The following is a 22,876-nucleotide window of genomic DNA, read 5'->3' on the forward strand; positions in this document are numbered from 1 at the left end:
TAGATAGTAAGTGTAGATCAGCTAAGGAACTATAGCTGAAAGGGAAGTTCAAGGATGTTGAAGGTTGTATGGTTGTAAGAAAGGTAGATGCTGCATATAGGAAAATCAAGAAAACCTTTGGAGAAAAGAAAACTAGGTGTATGAATATTAAGTGCTCAGATGGAAAATCACTTCTGGGGAAAGAAAACAAGGCAGAAAGATGGCAGGAACATATTAAACAATTGTATCAAGGGGAAGAAGTACTGGAACAAGAAGAGACTTGGTGCTGATGAAATGTGAGACTCAATTTGAGGTCAGAATTCAACAGAGCATTGAGAGACCTAAATAGGAACAAGGTACCTGGAATTCATGACATACCCTCAGAATTAGACTGTCTTAGGTGAAAGCACCATGGGGAGGTTATTTCATTTAGTGTGTGTATGATACAGGAGAAGGGCCATCCGATTTTAGACAGAATGTTGTTATGTCTATTCCCAAGAAATCAGGTGCTTACAAGTGTAAAAATTACCGCACCGTTAGTTTAGTATCTCATGATTGCAAAATTTTAACATGTATTTTTTACAGAAGAATGGAAAGACAAATTGAAGCTGAGATGGGAGAAGATCAGTTTGACTTTAGAAGAAATGTAGGAATACATGAAACAATCTTGACTTTACAGTTGATCTTAGATGATCAATTTAAGAAAGTCATCTCTACAAACATGGCAATCATAGATCTAGGAAAGGCATTTGACAATGTTGATTGGACCAAGCTATTTGAGATTCTGAAGGTGATCGGGATCAGATACCGAGAAAGAATAATTGTCTACAATCTGTACAAAAGTCAGTCTGCAGTGATAAGAATCGAAGGCTATGAAAAAGAACCAGCAATCCAGGAAGGAGTAAAGCAAGCCCTCTCCTTTTCAGTGTTTACATAGAACAGGCAGTAAAGGAAATCAAGGAGGAACTTGGAAAAGGAATCACAATCCAAGGAGAGGAAATCAAAACTCTGAGATTTACTGATGATATTGTTATTCTATCTGAGTCTGCAGAAGATTTGAAGAAACTGCTGAATGGTATGGACACAGTCTTGGTAAAGGAGTACAAGATGAAAATAAATAAACCCAAAACAAAAATGAAGCTGTGCAGTCGAATGAAGTCAGGTGAAGCAGGAAATATAATTGATAAGGAAAAGGTAGATGAATTTTGTTACTTGGGTATTAGAATAACTAATGATGGCAGATGTGAGGAGGACATAAAGTGCAGACTAGCACGAGCAAGGAAAGCCTTTTTGTTTTAAGAAAAGAAATTTGCTCACTTTGAACATTGATACAGGAATTACCGTAGACATTTTTGAAGACTTTTGTCTGGAGCGTGGCATTGTATGGAAATGAAACATGGATAATAACTAGCTCAAAAATAAAGAGAATTAGAAGCTTCTGAAATGTGGTGTTGCAGAAGAATGCTGAAGGTGAGATGGGTGGATCGAATTACAAATGAAGAGAGACTGTGTCAAATTTGTGAGAGGAGAATAATTTGACAAAATTTTACCAAAAGTAGAGATAGAATGATAGGTCACATCTTAAGACACCCAGGACTTGTTTGGTTGGTTTTGAGGGAAGTGTAGGTGATAAAAATGGCAGGGGCAGACCAAGGTATGAATATGAAAAACAGATTAGAGTAAATGTAGGATGTTGTAGTTAGGTAGAAATGAAAAGGTTAGCAGAGGATAGGGTGGCATGTAGAGCTGCATCAAACCAGTCTATGGTCTGATGACCCAAACAACATACAATTTGTTTAAAGTAGGATTCTCTACCCAAGTTGTTAATAGTGTTTCTTTGGTATGCTTTTGCAGTTTTAGATATTGATTATGAGTCTAGTGTTATGAAGGTACTGTATACTCACATTTTTTTAGCTCAGTTGTTCATAAAAGATTTGTTGTCCTTTGTTCATGTAGAATGGCATGAACTAAAGTGACATGTACTCACACAATTATTAACTTTAAGACCATCTGTTGATAGATTGATAATTTCATGTCCTGCAATGATTTTCTACTTTTTGTCTTTGGACTGGCATTGTCCAAGGCCTATTAGATAGCTTTTGCAAACTGATGACAGTAATGACTGTGATATAAGTGATCACGAATATAGTGATGAAATAATTACTCTGCAGTTTATCAATCAATTTTTTTGAAAGAACTAGTAAAATACTGCAAAGTAATACAGCCACAGCTGTTAAACTTAACTAAATACCATACAGTAATGGATTATTTACATAAACTGTTAAAAAGTACACTATAACCCGCCTGATGCCCGTGATCATTAAGGTGTGAAGTCTATAGGGTCTGATACCATGGTTAGCTGGTTTGAGTCCCATTGGTCGAAAAATATTTACCATCAGAATGTTGGCCATCAGGGTAGAAGACGTGGCGGTATAAAATTTCTAATCACTAGATTGCATGCCAGAAGTCTGGATTAAATCCCAAATCTCTCTGCAGTGCTCATGTGGAGTGAGGGCATATGACGCTATTGATTGTGATTTTTCTGTCAGATGGGGGCCTAAAGCCTTGAGCAGACCCCTTAGTGTTATTCAACATGAGTAGGCTATGTGCCGGCACCAGATTTCACCATCTGCCTTCCTGTTATCATATATCATGTCATTCATTTCATCTCATTAGCTTCTCTGATGATGTTGACATCAGGAAGGGCATCCAGTCATAAAAACTTGCTACGAAGATTCATATTCAGATCATACCCAACCCCACAGAGAAATGGAAAAAGGGTTGGACATACACGTTAGACATACACACAGTTAAAAAGTATACTAGTCCCATAATTCCCCAGTATGATTAATGACTTTCCCCTTAATACTTTGTCATATACCGTCTATAGATCTATGAAACATAAACATTCCTCTCATAGCATTTTTTAATTATCTAGGGCAAACTAGAAATCTGATCCTGACAGCCCCGCTGTGGTCTGAAACCACACTGTTTTTTTTCCAACTTGCTCTCAACTACTGATCACACCCTCCCTTACAAAATGCCAGTTAACATCTTGCCTAGTATACTATTCAATGAAATATCTCAATAGTCGTTGCAATCCTTCATGTTCCCTTGCTTGTAGATAAGTGCCATTTATTGTTTTCGTCCAACCAAAGGTACCTTACTAACATTCCAGCTAATCTTATTACTCTAAGAAGCCATTTTGAATTCCTGCCTCCCCACTCTATTTCACCATTTTAGGTCTAATTACATCTGTTCCTGCTGCCTTATGACAATGGAGTTTATCTACCATCCTTTCCACTCTTATTATTATTTATTTATTATTTACATATTTTATGCCCACATCAATCAGTACATTTGAGTTAATTTCTTCTTTTTCTTCTCCCAGAACTTTCTCATCCTCTCCAACCTAGAAGCCCTAGGTGTGTCCAATATAGTACATTGTTTCCATTCAACTGTTTTTAGTTTGAGACTTATGCTTTTGTTCTTCAAAATCCTCTTCTCTTTTCTGTCTTTGATTTGTTGCTGAGTTACACCCAATTCTTCCAAATCATCCTGAACTTCTTTGAACCAATTATTATTGATTTTATTTTTCAAAAAGTAATTAAATATTTGTTTCAATATCCTGGTGTCTGGTAATCTTGATATGTGACAGAAAAAGGAAATTCTTCTTTTATGCATTGTAGATATTATTGATTCACATTCATGATAGACATTGTTGTTAGGCAACAATCTCCATTGTCCATCAACTTGGTGTGTTTTGTTAATAATTGTTCTAAGAATTTTTCTGTCAGTTTTCTGTAATTTGCCTGTTGTAGATTTTACATTTAACTTGAATAAAGTTTCACTAGCATACGTTGCCTCTGGTTTTAACTATGGAATTATAGTGTTTCAGATTAGCGTTTATCGAAAGAGACTTTTTTTTTTATAGGTTGGCCAGGTAAGTCTTTGTGCTTGTTTAAATTTAGTTGTTCTGTGTAATTTCTTAAGTGTAAATTCAGTAACATCACTGCGCTATTCCTCATGAGCTTGGTGGTTTGTGATGGCAATAGGAAGATTTCCTTTTATGCTGAGTAGACTTTCAAAATATTCCTGCCACCTGTCCAATGATTCCCTCAGATCTGTTATCACTTCACGTGATTTACCAAAACTGTTTATTCCTTTTTTTGCTCCTCTTGTAAGATTCTTTATTACAATCCAGAAAGACTTCCCTGCTGCTTGACCTAGTATTTCCAAGTTATTACCAAAATCTTCCCAAGACTTCTTCTTGGATTCAACACTTATATTTGTTTTACTGTTTCTTTCATTTACATACAATTCCTTGTTTGGAATCATTTCTGATCCACCTTTCTTTTACGTTTACAAGCTGATCTCACTTCATCATTCCACCAAGATGTTTGCATTTTGCTATCTTGCTATGGGAAAAGGCGAACATCTTGGTGGAATGATGAAGTGAGAGCAGCTTGTAAACGAAAAAAGAAGGCTTATCAAAAATGGCTCCAAACAAGGGCTGAGGTAGACAGGAAGTTGTACGTAGATGAAAGAAACAGAGCGAAACAAATAGTTGTTGAATCCAAAAAGAAGTTGCAGGAAGAATTTGGTAACAACTTGGAAAGGCTAGGTCAAGCAGCAGGGAAACCTTTCTGGACAGTAATAAAGAATCTTAGGAAGGGAGGGAAAAAGGAAATGAACAGTGTTTTGAGTAATTCAGGTGAACTCATAATAGATCCCAGGGAATCACTGGAGAGGTGGAGGGAATATTTTGAACATCTTCTCAATGTAAAAGGAAATCATCCTGGAGGTGTTGTGAACAGCCAAGCAAATGGGGAGGAGGAAAATAATGTTGGTGAAATTATGCTTGAGGAAGTAGAAAGGATAGTAAATAAACTCCATTGTCATAAGGCAGCAGGAATAGATGAAATTAGACATGAAATGGTGAAGTATAGTGGGAAGGCAGGGATGAAATGGCTTCATAGAGTAGTAAAATTAGCATGGAGTGTTGGTAAGGTAGCTTCAGATTGGGCAAAAGCAGTAATTGCACCTATCTATGAGCAAGGGAACAGGAAGGATTGCAACAACTATCGAGGTATCTCATTGATTAGTATACCAGGCAAAGTATTCACTAGCATCTTGGAAGGGAGGGTGCGATCAGTCATTGAGAGGAAGCTGGATGAAAATCAGTGTGGTTTCAGACCACAGAGAGGCTGTCAGGATCAGATTTTCAGTATGTGCCAGGTAATTGAAAAATGCTACAAGAGGATTAGGCAGTTGTGTTTATGTTTTGTAGATCTAGAGAAAGCTTGTGACAGGGTACCGAGGGAAAAGATGTTCGCCATACTGGGGGACTATGGAATTAAAGGCAGATTATTAAAAGCAATCGAAGGTATTTATGTTGACAATTGGGCTTCAGTGAGAATTGATGGTAGAATGAATTCTTGGTTCAGGGTACTTACAGGGGTTAGACAAGGCTGTAATCTTTCACCTTTGCTGTTCGTAGTTTACATGGATCATCTGCTGAAATATCGTAAGCAGTCTGGCCTATGCTGACGATTTGGTCCTAATGGTAGATTGTGCCAAAAGCCTACAGTCTAATATCTGGGAACTAGAAAATAGGTGCAATGAGTATGGTATGAAAATTAGCCTCTCGAAGACTAAATTGATGTCAGTAGGTAAGAAATTCAACAGAATTGAATGTCAAATGGGTGATACAAAGCTAGAACAGGTCGATAATTTCAAGTACTTAGGTTGTGTGTTCTCCCAGGATGGTAATATAGTAAGTGAGATTGAATCAAGGTGTTGTGAAGTTAATGCAGTGAGCTCGCAGCTGCGATCAACAGTATTCTGTAAGAAGGAAGTGAGCTCCCAGACGAAACTATCTTTACATCGGTCTGTTTCCAGACCAACTTTGCTTTACGGGAGCGAAAGCTGGGTGGACTCAGGATATCTTATTCATAAGTTAGAAGTAACAGACATGAAAGTAGCAAGAATGATTGCTGGTACAAACAGGTGGGAACAGTGGCAGGAGGGTACTTGGAATGAGGAGATAAAGGCTAATTTAGGAATGAACTCGATGGATGAAGCTGTACGCATAAACCGGCTTCGGTGGTGGGGTCATGTGAGGCGAATGGAGGAGGATAGGTTACCTAGGGGAATAATGGACTCTGCTATGGAGGGTAAGAGAAGTAGAGGTAGACCAAGACGACGAGGGTTAGACTCGGTTTCTAACGATTGAAAGATAAGAGGTATAGAACTAAATGAGGCCACAACACTAGTTGCAAATCTAGGATTGTGGCGACGTTTAGTAAATTCACAGAGGCTTGCAGACTGAACGCTGAAAGGCATAACAGTCTATAATGATTAATGTATATATGTATGTATGTATGTATGTATGTATGTATGTATGTACTGATATCTCAAAAATGAAGATGTTACGGATGTGAATTTTGATATTTGGAATCTGCTTTAAAAGTAAAGAAACACGTATTCTCGGAAAATCCAATGAAGAGGTGGGGGGGGGGGGTGTGTGTGAAAGAATTGAAAAATAAATTGACTTAATTGTATGAGAATACATACATCTAATAAAAACTAAAATTGTCAGAGACGTGAAAATTGGTATTTGGATCTCCTTTAAAAACAAAGAAAAACGCGTATTGGGGGGGGGGGGGAACCATCTTGGGGGGCGGGAGTCAAAAGGAGTTGAATTCCTTTCATGAGGACACATAAATCAAAACTGAAGAAGTTAGAGTCATGATAATTGGTATTTAGAAGATCCTTTACTATTAAAGAAGCAAGTATTTTTTGCCGGAAAATTCACTTGGGGGGGGGGGGGTGTGTGAAAGGAAATGAATGAAAGTGAATTATTCTTATGGGGATACTTATATTTCAAAACTGAACATAATAGACATGAACATTGATGTTTGGAATCTCCTTTAAACATAAAGAAACACGCCTTCTTTTAATTTTTTTGGGGGGGGGGGGTTTGGTAAATAAACTTAACGGCCGTGGGGTGTAAAAGGAGGTGAGACAAATTGATTTTACTGTTCATAATGTACTTATAAGGAGCGCGCCGGCCGCTCACAGCTGGGTTCCGTGGTTCAAATCCCGGGCACTCCATGTGACATTCGTGCTGGACAAAACGGAGGCATGACAGGTTTTTCTCCGTTTACTCCGGTTTTCTCTGTCATCATTCATTTCAGCAACACTGTTCAATATTTCATTTCATTTGTCATTCATCGATCATTGCCTCAGAGGAGTGCTTCGGCAGCTGGCACAATTCCTGCTGTCGCCGCTAGATGGGGCTTTATTCATTCTATTCCTGACCCTGTCGAATGACTGGAAACAGGCTATAGATTTTCACTGTACTTATTCTGATCATAAACCAATAATTTTATACTTTTCTGGGTTCGTTTTCAACAGCCATCTTTTCCTTCGGAGAATGTTCTTAGATTACAGTAGATTCTCCTGGCTTATAAATAAAAATTTAAACACATTTGAAATAAACGATAGAAATGAGATTGCCCATCAAATTGTTCACCTCTATAATAAGGTCAATAATGCAGGGAAGTATGTCATTCGTATCGCCAAATATCCCGCACACTTGCCTATGCGCGACAATGGTGCTGGTCACATTGTCAACATTGACAATGGCTGCAGATGTAATTTACCGCCAAGTAGCGGTCTTGCATCTTGCTGTGGGGTCCAGAACATCTAATAATAATAATAATAATAATAATAATAATAATAATAATAATAATAACAATGTTCTGGACCTTCGTCAAATGTGCGGACCGCGCTGGGAATGGGTCCTGGACGGGTAATGACTAAGAATGCAGTCCGGCGGCAGGTTCAGTACCACCAAGGCACCCAAGAAGACACCACGTCGGATCTACTGAAGGATTTGATCCACATTAAAAATGCTTATAGGAAAAGATGGCAAAGATGGCAAAGATTTAGGGACCCAATTGACCGGGTGGAATACCTGGACCTAGCCCAGGAGGTACAAAATTGATTGTTGGAAGGAAAGATTGAAAAATGGGAGGAAACTTGCCGTAATCTATTAGAAAACGAGTCAGATCGCGAATTTTGGCGGATTCTCGCAGGAAACTAATCGGATCGCGAATTTTGGTTGATTATATATCTAAAACAATAAGCATTCAATTATAAATTTCAGTATAATACCGTAGCGAAGCACGGGTATCTTGCTAGTCTATATATAAAACAACTTGTCCTGACTGACTGACTGACTGACTGATTCATCATCGCTGAGCCAAAACTACTGGATGTAAAGAAATGAAATTTTGGGGGTACATTCATATTAAGATGTAGGTGCTTGCTAAGAGAGGATTTTTGGTTATTCTGTCGCTAAAGGGGTGAAAAGGGGGGTGGAATTTTAAAATGAGTTTATCTATATCTCAAAATTTTAAAGGTTTACAGTTGTAAAAATTGGTATTTAGAATCTTTAAAAATAAGCAAGCACGTATTTTTTTGTTTTTGGAAAATCCCAATAGGAGGGGTGAAGAAGGGTGAAAAGGGTTGAATGCCTTTAATCAGGATACCGGTACTTATATCTCAGAAATTGAAGATATTACAGATTTGAAAATTGGTACTTTTGATCTCTTTTAAAAATAAAGAAACATGTATTTTTTTGTTTTTGGAAATCCAATTAATGGGAGGGTGAAAAGGAGAGTGAATTTTTAAAATGAGTGTATCTATATCTCAAAACTTTGAAAGTTTACAGATGTAAAAATTGGCACGGGGGCTGGGTGTATGTGTCGTCTTCATCATCATTTCATCCTCATCACGACACGCAGGTTGCGTACGGGCATCAAATCAAAAGACCTGCATCTGGCGAGCCGAAGCTGTCCTCGGACACTCCCGGCGCTAAAAGCCATACGCCATTTCATTTCAGTTGACCAGTTAAAAACCTAATGTGGAAAATCACTCCATGAGGTGTCACAACTAGCATAGAACCAGAAAGAATAATATTTATTCTGCAGTAACACATAGAATGTCACCACACCCCGTTAAGAGTATATGCATTGAAGAGAAAGAAGAGGATGCTCCATATAAGGAGGAGGTCTCACTTTCAGCTGTGTAGGACACTACCTAACATAAAAGGCCTTGTGTTTCCTTCCCAAGCCAAACTCCAATTAATTATACATATACACACTCTAGTAATGACACTACAGATATAAAACTCATCATACAGTTTTTCTCACTCTGAGAACATTTTGCTTTGACTATGATGTTCGAGAGACTTCAACATGAGAGATGTATGTGAGAAACATGAGGCACCAGTTGAGTTTCACATTTCTTCCACTTACTTTTACCAGATCCCAGTGGACATACCCCAAATGGTATTGCACATGGATCAGATTTTGTATCTATATAAATAAAATTGTAATGAACATGAATCTGTACATTAAATATTTTGGTGATATGTTTGTGCAGTTATCCCTTTCAGGTGTAATAATAACCATCTACATATTTTTTAGCTTTGGGGACTGTCATTTTCTGTTTGTCTCTTTGTCTGAGTTCTTATAACTGGAAAACTACTGGATATATTTTTACCAAACTTCATATTTAGAATCCATCTGTCCTTCAGTAGGTTTTAGGGCAAATATGATTACTGAATCAATGAATGGACTGGGAGTTTATAGGAAGAAAATCAAAACAGTGATTTTTACACTCCGACAAAATGTACATGACAAACCTTAACAGAATTCAATTTCTCAAACTTTTTTCTCATGTCCAACTTTTTGATAGGAGTATTAATAAGGGAGATATCATCAACGGACTGATTTTCAGTCCAAGTTCTTTCGCATGTGCAATTTTTCGATAGGAGTATTGATAAGGGAGATATCATCAACAGACTGTTTTTTAGTCCAAGTTCCAGCAGACGTAGCCCAAAAGCAGGTGCGATTTGTAATCTACTTATTCAGGATTGTGTTATCAGGTGCATAAAAGGGGAGTAGCAGCCTTTCGGTAGTTGCAAGGGCGGCAGTCTAGATGATTGACTGATACGGCCTTGTAATAATACTCAACATGGCTTAGCTGTGTTGATACTGCTACACGGCTGAAAGCAACGGGAAACTACAGCCGTAACTACCTCCCGAGGACATCTCTCTCTGTATGAATGATGTACTGATGATGGCTTCCTCCCGGGTAAAATATTCCGGAGGTAAACTAGTCCCCCATTCGGATCTCCGGGGGGGGGGGGGGGGACTACACGAGAGGGGGCGATCATCAGGGAGATGGATACTGACATTCTACGAGTCGGAGCGTGGAATGTTAGAAGTTTGAATCGTTGTGGTAAGTTAGAGAATCTGAAAAGGGAGATGGATAGGCTAAAGTTAGACGTAGTTGGTATAAGTGCAGTACGTTGGCAGGAAGAACAGGATTTTTGGTCAGGCGACTACCGAATTATCAACATGAAATCAAACAGAGGAAATGCAGGAGTTGGTTTAATAATGAATAAGAAAATAGGGCAGCGGATAAGCTACTACGACCAGCATAGTGAAAGAATTATTGTTGTCAAGATAGACACCAAACCAATGCCCACCGCAATAGTGCAGGTCTATATGCCTACTAGTTCAGCGGATGATGAAGAAATTGAAAGAATATATGAGGAGATAGAAGATTTAATACAATATGTAAAAGGTGATGAGAATCTAATTGTGATGGGAGACTGGAATGCAGTGGTAGGCAAAGGAAGGGAAGGTAGTACAGTAGGAGAATTTAGATTGGGACAAAGGAACGAAAGAGGAAGTCGGCTGGTTGAATTCTGCACTGATCATAATTTAGTCCTTGCCAATACTTGGTTCAAACACCACAAACGACGGCTGTATACGTGGACGAGACCTGGCGACACTGGAAGGTATCAAATAGACTTCATTATGATTAGGCAGAGATTCAGAAACCAGGTGTTGGATTGCAAAACTTTCCCAGGAGCAGACGTGGACTCTGACCACAACGTGTTGGTCATGAAATGCCATCTGAAGTTGAAGAAATTGAAGAAAGGAAAGAATGCAAAAAGATGGGATCTAGACAAGTTGAAAGAAAAGAGTGTGAGGGATCGTTTCAAGGAACATGTTACACAAGGACTAAATGAAAAAGCTGAAGGAAACACAATAGAAGAAGAGTGGAGAGTCATGAAAAATGAAGTCAGTAGGGCTGCTGAAGAAATGTTAGGAAGGAAGAAAAGATCAACTAAGAATCAGTGGATAACTCAGGAGATACTAGACCTGATTGATGAACGACGAAAATACAAGAATGCTAGAAATGAAGAGGGCAGAAAAGAATACAGGCGATTAAAGAATGAAGTGGATAGAAAGTGCAAGGTAGCTAAGGAAGAATGGCTGAAGGCGAAGTGCAAGGATGTCGAAGGCTGTATGGTCCTGGGAAAGGTAGATGCTGCATACAGGAAAATCAAGGAAACCTTTGGAGAAAGGAAATCTAGGTGCATGAATATTAAGAGCTCAGATGGAAAGCCACTTCTAGGGAAAGAAGACAAAGCAGAAAGATGGCAGGAGCATATCCAACAGTTGTATCAAGGTAACGATGTAGATAATTTGGTTCTGAAACATGAAGAGGCTGTTGATGCTGATGAAATGGGAGACCCAATTTTGAGGTCAGAGTTTGACAGAGCTGTGAGTGACCTAAATAGGAACAAGGCACCTGGAATTGATGATATTCCTTCTGAATTACTGACTGCCTTAGGAGAAACCAGCATGGTAAGGTTATTTCATTTAGTGTGCAGGATGTATGATACAGGAGAAGTCCCATCCGATTTTCGGCAGAATGTTGTTATACCTATTCCCAAGAAAGCTGGTGCTGACAGGTGTGAAAACTACCGCACCATTAGTTTAGTATCTCATGCCTGCAAAATTTTAACACGTATTATTTACAGAAGAATGGAAAAACAAGTTGAAGCTGAGTTGGGAGAAGATCAATTTGGCTTCAGAAGAAATGTAGGAACACGTGAAGCAATCCTGACTTTACGACTGATCTTAGAGGATCGAATCAAGAAGGACAAGCCCACATACATGGCATTCGTAGATCTGGAAAAGGCATTCAATAATGTTGATTGGAACAAGCTATTTATGATTCTGAAGATGATAGGGATAAAATACCGAGAACGAAGAATTATCTACAACCTGTATAAAAATCAGTCTGCAGTGATAAGAATCGAGGGCTTTGAAAAAGAAGCAGCAATCCAGAAAGGAGTGAGGCAAGGCTGCAGTTTGTCCCCTCTCCTTTTCAATGTTTACATAGAACAGGCAGTAGAGGAAATCAAAGAGAAATTTGGAAAGGGAATCACAGTCCAAGGAGAGGAAATCAAAACCTTGAGAGTTGCCGATGATATTGTTATTTTATCTGAGACTGCAGAAGATCTCGAGAAGTTGCTGAATGGTATGGTTGAAGTCTTGGGTAAGGAGTACAAGATGAAAATAAATAAGTCCAAAACAAAAGTAATGGAGTGCAGTCGAGCGAAGGCAGGTGATGTAGGAAATATTAGATTAGGAAACGAAGTCTTAAAGGAAGTAGATGAATATTGTTATTTGGGTAGTAAAATAACTAACGATGGCAGAAGTAAGGAGGACATAAAATGCAGACTAGCACAAGCAAGGAAGAGCTTTCTTAAGAAAAGAAATTTGCTCACTTCAAACATTGATATCGGAATTAGAAAGATGTTTTTGAAGACTTTCGTGTGGAGCGTGGCATTGTATGGAAGTGAAACATGGATGATAACTAGCTCAGAAAGAAAGAGAATAGAAGCTTTTGAAATGTGGTGCTACAGAAGAATGCTGAAGGTAAGATGGATAGATTGAATCACGAATGAAGAGATACTGAATCGAATTGGTGAGAGGAGATCGATTTGGCTAAATTTGACGAGAAGAAGAGATAGAATGATAGGACACATCTTAAGACACCCAGGACTTGTTCAGTTAGTTTTTGAAGGAAGTGTAGGTGGTAAGAACGGTAGGGGTAGACCAAGGTATGAATATGACATACAGATTAGAGCAGAGGTAGGATGCAATAGTTACGTAGAAATGAAAAGGTTAGCACAGGATAGGGTGGCATGGAGAGCTGCATCAAACCAGTCTATGGACTGATGACTCAAACAACAACATGACATCAGGGTATCATTTGGAATTATTATTTATAGAAAGGTTATTCCCAGTATATTTTCATTAAATTAGGTCTATCAAAAGACTGTCTATAACAATATGTTATTTCTGTTATTTTATGCCATATACATGTTTATCATACAATGGTAAATAATGGAGAATCTTCCGAAAAATTGGATTTTTAGTCCAAGTTTCATGGAACACTTGGTGCATATAACTTCAAGGTGGGTTAACAGGAGGAACTAATGAGTCATTTTGCTCTTTTTGGTAGAAAAGGTAATAAGGGAGGTTACATCAACGATGGTTTTCATGAGTCTTCAGCCACAGCGCTACTCCAGCAGTCAGAAAAACAATGTTATATAACCGAGAAGCAACTTCAGACCAGGAACTGTACCAGAAAATAAACTCTGTAATCGCCCTCATTCTGACTCTACTTTATTCAGCTTCATCATACTTCACGTTACTCCCACGTGCTTTTGTAGAAAAATATCATTTTAACATGCTGTATTAAACAAATTATCAGTTTAACATGTCGTATTAAACATTTGAAACATGAAGGAAATATGTAATCCATTACAAATACCTCTCCGAAGAGCAGGTGCAAGTGCTAGTTCATTAATACTTCTTCATATTATCATCAAACTCTCAAGCACTGACAAGTTTACGCAACATAAACAATATTGTAGATATTGCACCCCCGGTGCATGACTGCCACAAGTCAAAAAACATGAATTTTAAGTTATATGGTACTTATAAACGTCAGTGATCATATTCTTTGTCCTGTAAAACTGCCACAACTCAGATCCTATAAATAGCAATTCTACAGCACATAATTCAGTTTTTTCTCAGAGCATTTTAACAACTGAAATAGTAAAAAAGAAGTGCCACATCTCTGTTGTGGCAGTTTTATTCTCATATGCATCAGCCGTAAAACCACATCAGCAGTGTTATTAGCCGGAAGTGGCAGACATTTTGTTCTGCTGCTCAGTCAGCTGACTGTTTACATGGCCATGCTGTGATTGTTGCATGAAGTGTATAATGGCAATTTGATTTAAAATGTCTTCCAGAGGAGCTGTGATGGTTGCATTGGCACTTAAAGGAATAAATGTTGCAAGAAGAAGTGATGAAAGCGTGGAAAGTGGTAGAATACTGAAAGAACCTGTAGTTGAAGTAAGCAAATGTGGAATATTGGTTATGTTTGATGTACCAGTACATTTGGAATATCTTTTATATTTTGAGCTGTAAAATAGTGTTAGTTAGTGTTTTTAACTTTATATTATGGTAGTTTCATGTACAAAATAATGCTACGTTATGTCACATTAAAAAAATTTAAAAACTTAATGTCAGGTTATTGATCATGGACGTCAAGGTCCAACTAGGCCTATACTTACTGATGTATTACAGGAAATAGAAAAAGGCAATTTTGATGATTCGGATGTAGATAAAACCTGGCATCCTGTGCGTGAGCCTAACTCTGATACTGATGATGCTGAATCACAGGATGAAGGTTAAATATTATGCAGATGAATCTTTATTCTCAACTGATTTATATATTCATCTTTTTGTAAAAATAAAATTGTTATTAATCAATACTGTAAACATTTTCAAACATTACAAATACATGTTTATTGTTTACAGGGAAGGAAACAAGGAAACATAAACGTCAAATCAGTAAGTGGAAAAGGAATGCTCAGGTATAATGTACAGAATAGTACTACGGCACTTAACATGGTCTACTACCTTCGAAATAACAATGAACAAATAAGAGTTGGCAAGAGGATGTTCATGTCAACTCTCGACATCAGAGACCGTTTGGTCGGGTCAGCTATTGGCAAGACTGTTAGTGGTATAACCGAAGGTGACAAGAGAAGTAGGCATGAGAAGCAAAACAAACTGGATGATCAAATTCAAAATGATATAAGATGACACACTGAATCATTCCATCATAGGCTGGGAGTACATTGATGGAGAACTAAGTATAGCTGCTATGCATAGACTCATCTTGAAGACTGTAAGGATAAAATCCTTATTTAAGGAAGAGTACAACACAGGTTTTCATGTCCCAAAGAAGGATCAGTGTGGTGAGCGTGGAACGTTCAAACTTGCAACTGATGTCAAAGAACTGCTGAAAATCGGTTACGAGAAGCACATAGACAGCAAATTAAAGAGTAGGAAGGAGAAAAGAAAGGACAAATTAGATGCTATTGAACAGAAATGTGTAACAGCCTGTTATGATTTGCAGGCATTTCTTCCCTTTATTACAATTTCACGGTATACAACCTAGCAACTTCTGATGGTTTCCGTTTTGTTTGGTATGAAATCATTGGAAGAAGAGGTTTCAAAGAAATAGGGTCCAGTGTTCATGAATTTCTTAAAGTATGTTATACAGGAAAGCCTGTGATACTTTATGCTGATAACTGCTGTGGTCAGAATTTAAAAAAAAAAAAATATATATATAGCTTCACTGTATCTGGAGATGGTGTTGGATGAAACACTGAACATTCCCTCTAAAACCCATAAGTTCTTCACAGTCAGTCATGGGCAGAATGAAGAGGATTCAGTTCACAGTGTGATTGAAAAGCAGAAAAGGGCTCTGAGATCTGCACCCATTTATGTTCCTGCACAATGGGCAACAGTCACACAAACTGCTAAGAAGACTGAAAATCAATACAAAGTCAAGCAAATGGAAAGAGATGATTTTTTTTTAACTTGAAGATTTTAGCCAGTCAAATAGGCAGCAACTTCAACAAAAATGAACAAGGAGACCAAATTGTATGGATTGACATCAAGATGATACAACAAGGAAGAATGCACCATTCATTCTTTAATATAATACATCTTATCATTAAGAGTTTCAGCAGATCAACCCAAGGCAGAGAGAGGGGTTGTCCTCATACAGGATCCTTAAACCTGCAGAAGATTTATAAGCAGCCTCCTGGCATATCTGAAACAAAGAAGAAGGATTTGGTAACTTTATGAGATTTGAATCATATTCTGCCTATGTATCACCAGTATTTCAGAAGCTTGATTACAGAAAATGGGGCCAATAAGTAGGTTTTATCTACATCAGGATCTGATAGAAGATGAAACGAGGAGATTGTGAACCACTGTGCAATAGAGCTAGCTTATATAATTTGTAAAAGTAAGTTGTATGTGACATTACTTATTGTGAAGAATAAACTAGCAAATAATCACCAAGATAAGGAAAAAGTGTATTAACCATAGCCTACCTACCATAACTATTACTGATTTAAAAATACTGGATAGAAAACTGCCATAACTCATAATAATAATAATAATAATAATAATAATAATAATAATAATAATAATAATAATAATAATAATAATAATAATAATAATAATAATAATAATAATAATAATATATAGCCTATATTAATCAATAGTAGTTTAGTAGTGTGTATTTTTTACAGGTATGTTATATTAATCAATATTATATTATTATTATTATTATTATTATTATTATTATTATTATTATTATTATTATTATTATTATTATTATTATTATTATCTGGAGATGGTGTTGGATGAAACACTGAACATTCCCTCTAAAACCCATAAGTTCTTCACAGTCGGTCATGGGCAGAATGAAGAGGATAATAAAATTATTATTATTATTATTATTAGTAGTAGTAGTAGTAGTAGTAATTAAAACATTATTATAATCCATGCAAGAACTTACTTTATTATACAGTACTAGACAATGTTAGAAGTTAGTAATACGTTACTTTCACTTTAATTATTGTATACCGGTAAATATTTATATTTTTCCTATTAGCTCAGAATCTTTAAATGCTTCTCCTGCAAAAGTGTACTTTTTTACTTGTGGCAGTCTTGATATATATATGCATGATTTAAGTGATTTGATAGTATCTGAAGATATTCTTGTAGAACAAATCAAGTCATTCTTTGTTTAGTAGTGTGTATTTTTTACAGGTATGTTATAATGTTATATTTTATATTGAAATTGTGCATTTGATAGACTGAAAATCTTTTAAGTTACATTTAGCTAAGTCAACACTGGAAAATATGGCTTCCTTCTTAACATGACATGGCATGATCTGTCCTTATATGACTAGTTCTTCTGTAAACAAGATTATACTTTTTTTTTTTGTTTTGGTAGAAATTGGCTCCTTATTTGGAATTCAACATCTATAATCCTTGATGAGACCAAGAGACAATTTGTATGATTTATCAGAGACCTTGAAGCCTCCATGACTCAGGCAGCAGCACGCTGGTCTCTCACTGCTGGGTTCTGTGGTTCAAATCCTGGTCATTCCATGTGAGATTTGTGGTGGACAAAGCAGATGCGATAGAGGTTTTTCTCCTGGTATTCCAGTTTTCCCTGTCATCTTTCATTCTAGCAACACTCTCCAACATCATTTCATTTCATTTGTCAGTCATTAACCATTGCCCCAAAGGAGTTGTGACAAGCTTCAGAAGCCGGCATAGTTCCTAACCTCACCGCTAGATGGGGGGCTTCATTCATTCCATTCCTGATCCGGTCGTGTGACTGGAAACCGGCTGTGGATTTTCATTTTCATCAGAGACCCTGATGATTCCGTAGAACTCTATTTCAATCAGAGCGTATCAAAGATGATGCCTTTCTACTCACCAAATCAAAAACAGAAGACATAAAGCGGTATTGAAATTGACAGGACTCAAATTTTATACTCAGTATTAAGAATTATAGCAACCAACATACAATAGATTTCAGACCGTAAAGGACAGAAATCTGCTTTATTCTTTATGTATTATTGGAACATTCTATAACAAGGTGAATACACTGTCAATACATGGATATTATAACATCTGATATCCTTGAGGAGACCAAGAAATCATTTCTAGAATTTCTAGAAGCTAATGAACTTAGTTCGATGATTCGAACATTCTACCTCTACTATTTCAAGCAGCAGTACTTGTAAACACCTGCAGATAAGAATAACACTGCACAATTTTGTCTCTGTACCATCAGATAATAATAAATTCTACATAATTACTCTAGATCTAATCTCCAGAGAAATATCTAAAGTTCAACATTTATTAGTAAATTCCTGCCGGGCTGAGTGGCTCAGGTGGTTGAAGTGCTGGCCTTCTGACCCCAGCTTGGCTGGTTCAGTCTGGTGGTATCTGAAGGTGCTCAAATACGTCAGCCTCATGTCGGTAGATTTACGGGCACATAAAAGAACTGCGGGGCTAAATTCTGGCACCTCGGCGTCTCCAAAAACCGTAAAAGTAGTTAGCGGGACATAAAGCAAATAACATTATTATTATTGGTAAATTCCTGGTGGAGGCGGTGGTGGAGGCGGGGGTGGAGGCGGTGGTGGTGGTGGTGGTTATTGTTTTAAGAAGAAGTACAACTGGGCAGCCATGCTATCGTAACACTAATCTTCTTCTTTTTCTTTCTCTTTTCCCTTTATGCCCTTCAGGCACTTCCCAGTGCCATTCTTCTCAATTCTGCTGGAGTCTTTCCCCTCTTACGCGCCAGGTCAAAGATGTAGGTGTCACACTCCAGCCTCGGTCGTCCCCTCCCTCTTTTCATAACACTAATCACAAGAGAAAATATAAGAGATCCGAGAGAGTTTCGGCAAATAGAGTAGGAAAATGGCATGAAAACCAAATATGTCCTAGGCCTCTCAAGCCTCATAATATTGGGATCAGAAGAGAACAAAAGTTGAGATTGGAGGGAGGTTGGATACAAAAGCTGAAAGTGAGGGACGAGGTACATATAAGTGGAAGCATTGCCAGACTCAGCCAGGCATCCCATTGTCGCCAACCTAAGCTCCCAAGTCGATTGCCTCTGAGGTCCCCTTTTAGTTGTCTCTTATGACAGGCAGGAGATACCATGGATGTATTTTACCTCCTGAACCCACAGGGGTATTGGAGAATTTTCTTGGCACTTATATGTTTGAAGACAATTCTTTGACTGCAATGTACTTAGCAAGAAGTTTTCAGAAAGCCGAATAACTATAGGGTGAGAACTTTGAATCTTAATTTAAGGGATCATTTTCCAGTATCAAGCAAAAATCTGATGGATTTCTTCATGGATTTCTACATTTTCATTAGTTAATGTTGTAAAGGTAATGATACTAATGGTGCCTGGCCAGTTCCTTGAAGATTTTACTTAATACAAAAAATTTAAACTTTTCAAAACATTTCAAATTATATTTTCTTAACTAAGAGTTTATATATTAACCTAAAGCTCTATGTTTCAGACAGCGAAGGCAACCTTCCTCCTTGTTGGCCTACTCAGCATCTATTTTTTAATGAAACCTGAACCTCCACCTCCCTGCATACCTGTAGAGGGACAACCACAACTACCACAATCACAATTTCAAGAACCACAACTGCAACAACCGTACCAGCAACCACCACCACTACCACCACCTGAACAACAGCTGGGGGAACCAAGACCATCTGAATGAAATAAGTTATCCTGATCAGTCACAGCTGTAAGGTAAGATGGATATTTCCCTTTTGAATTCTTAAAGTTCAAACATGATCCTGTGATGCTTGCAGTGGAGCTGGAGCTGCACATATTGAAACTGGTATATATTTAGTTTTATATATTACTAGCTGATGTACCCGTGCTTCGCCACGGGATTCTCAGAAAGACTGTCTTTGTGGTTTTCCTAACTACAGTTAAAATAGGCCATTACAAAAACATCAGTAAGAATGTAGGGATTAAAAGCAATGTTTATCATATAAAATACTCGCTCAAATGAAAAACTGCACATTTTCTCACTTTTAACAAACAGTACTACGATGAAAAAGTTTCAAACAAATTTATTAAAAAACCACCAGTCCAATACTTTACAATCTTTACGTTTAAAATACAAATATTACATATATGTTAAAATGGGACATGTTTCGCTTAGGCTTTGTAAGCATCTTCAACCATACTTAATCTAAAGCTAAGTCAGGGCCCTGAACTGGGCTCCTCATTAAAGTATAATACATGCTTTAATACAAGATAAAACAGTCATAAAAATCTAGTCTGTGGAGAAAGCGATGCTTAAATGCAACTAAAATTCAATAATGAACTTGTCATAGTATTATATGTACATGGAATTAATACTAGTGTTTGTCTAAAAAAGTACAAGTTGGTTATTTGTAGAATGAGACATGGTCATAATGATCTGACATACATTTGGATTGTACAGATTACTTGATATTAATGAAGTGTGGATTAATTAAAATATCGAAAAATAAATCTTTGAACGTTGTTGATTGAGAATCAGGTACGTAGAATTACAGTAGAGTTGTTAACTCCAAGTGGTTGCGTGATAAGGTTGAAAGGTGCTTGAAGCATCAGTATAGAAGTGTTGTGTCTCCTTCTAGAATAATCTTTGTAATAGATTGTAGTCGTGTAGTTGTGAGACTCATAACATGTAACAGTACTACGATGCCGATCTAACAGTCCAAAGTTCCAGTGCTGGAATGACCAGGCCGCAGACAGCCGTGAACACTCCTCTGCCACTGTTTCATTAAATATACACACATCTCATTCCAATCAGTGCCTCAAAGTAGGGATTGAATAGCTCAAATGCTATGATGAACTAATTTGTTATGTACCACTAGTATCAGAAAATTTATGAACGAGAGGAATGGCATGCTTAAGAAGAAAGTTATTTAACTTCCCAGCTACTTCCCACCAATATTCAGGCAGGCTGTTATACTCGGTACGACTGGGTGAATTGGCCATATGGTTAGGGGCGGGCAGCTGTGAGTTTGCATCTGGGAGGTAGTGGGTTTGAAAACCACTGTTGACAGCCCTGAAGATGGTTTTCTGTGGTCTCCCATTGTCACACCAGGCAAATGCTGGGGCTGTACCATAATTAACGCCAGGGCAGCTTCCTTTCCACTCCTAGCCCTGTCCTATCCCATCGTCACCATAATACCTATCTGTGTCGGTACGACATAAAGCACATTTAAAAAAAAATACTGGTATACAGCAGTAATCCCATCTATCGGACATGACTGGCAACGGAAGACACAAAGCACATCACAACAAACAATGGTCATTGTACCGGTAATGTTATTGTTGTTCAATGTTATGAGCTTTCTGTATTGTAGGTCTTCACATTTAGTTTTCTTTCGACTCTGTGATATTAGGGCGTCTTACAAAATTATTTATAGCATAGACTGTAGATCCTTATTCCCTGACTAAACATAACGATTTTCATTAAATTCTGTTTACCCATTTTCTCATGACTTGGCGCTGATGTGGACTTAGCAACAAAAATCCAAATTCATGAATATCTCTGTTATCATAGCCGGTACGGTAAAAATGTATAAGACATAAATGACCATAAATTTAATACTATATAACTTTAGTAATGTAGTATTTATCAATAGGCCCACTAATAACGCAAATCTTTGAGAATTAAATTTTAGGCCTTCTCCTAAACTACCATTCCAATCAGTGTGAATAAAATTATTTATGGCATAGATTGTAGCATCTTATTTCGTGACTTTGCATACTGATTTTCATTAAGATAGGACCACTAATAACATAAAAATTTGAAAATTTAAATTTAGGTCTTCCCCTAAACTACCATTTCTTTCAGTGTGAATATGATTATTTATGACCTAGATTATAGCAACTTATTTCCTGACTTTGCATATCACTTTTCATTAAGATAGGACCACTAATAACATAAATATTTGAGAACTAAATTGTAGGCCTTCCCCTAAACTACCATTTCTCTCAGTGTGAATAAAATTATTTATAGCCTAGATTGTAGCGGCTTATTCCCGGACACTACATATTGATTTTCATTAAATTCTCTTCAGCCGTTTTCTCTTGATGTGTGTACATACATACATACATACATACATACATACATACATACATACATACAGACAGACAGAAATTACGGAAAATTAAAAAAAGGCATTTCCTTGCTACTACGGACATGACCGATACAGAAATACCATCCTTTTTTAATTCTGAGCAATGTACAGACAAAACTCTTATTTTATACATAGACTAGCTGATGTACCCGTGCTTCACTAGGGAATTCTTCACTGTATACAGAATTCTAAGTTAGGTAGTGTACACATTGTGAGCAAGATTGTATTAAATTGCATAGCACTTAACGTTACCCTAGAAACGCGATGGGGAAGTTACCAAACGTCTTTTCTCAAGTGAACACTGGGTTAGGGAATTTTCATTGTAATGATAGGCCTCCTTGCCTAACATCAGTCACAATCATGTTCGGGAGTTTTCATTATAATGGAATGGCAGACATTCACTCCACCTGTATTTTTGTATCCTCAGAAAGACTGTCTTAGTAGTTTTACCAACTGAAATGAACATAGGTCATTCAGTAGGAATGGCACGATTAAAAGCAATGCTTTCATATGCAATACTCAATAAAATGAAAAACCACATGTTTTCTAACTTTTAACGAACAGTACTACACTGCCGATTTAACAGTCCAAAGTTCCAGAGGTGGAATGACAAAGCCGCAGACAGCCGTGATCTGTGAACGCACTTCGTCTTATTTCAGCCAGGTGGGGATGTCGAATAGTGGAGACTCCCAGGGCAAACCTATGCCCTTTTACTAATCTGCTTCCTAGAAGTACCTGATGAGTCGGAAAATCTCAGTTCACTACACAGGTGGCGGAAAAATTTATCTGACTTGGAAGCAAATTTTTCCTCCAAGCCAGAGGAGAAACCCCCTATTCACTGCTAATTTGGAATAAAATGAATGTAGAATTTAATAAAAGTGAAGAGGAAG

At 37.4% G+C, this 22,876-nt stretch overlaps 1 protein-coding gene across 1 annotated transcript in view; it reads left to right on the top strand.

Annotated features, from left to right (window-relative positions):
- The window catches only part of DNaseII (deoxyribonuclease II), a 342,513-nt gene extending 323,143 nt beyond the window's left edge, over positions 1-19,370 (top strand). The window contains exon 9 of the transcript XR_010858599.2: positions 19,346-19,370. The gene's annotated coding sequence lies outside the window, so the exon portion shown is untranslated. The remainder of the gene's footprint in view (positions 1-19,345) is intronic.
- Positions 19,371-22,876: the final 3,506 nt, after the last annotated feature.

The sequence above is a fragment of the Anabrus simplex genome, chromosome 1 (genome assembly GCF_040414725.1).
Source record: "Anabrus simplex isolate iqAnaSimp1 chromosome 1, ASM4041472v1, whole genome shotgun sequence".
Classification (NCBI taxonomy): domain Eukaryota; kingdom Metazoa; phylum Arthropoda; class Insecta; order Orthoptera; family Tettigoniidae; genus Anabrus; species Anabrus simplex.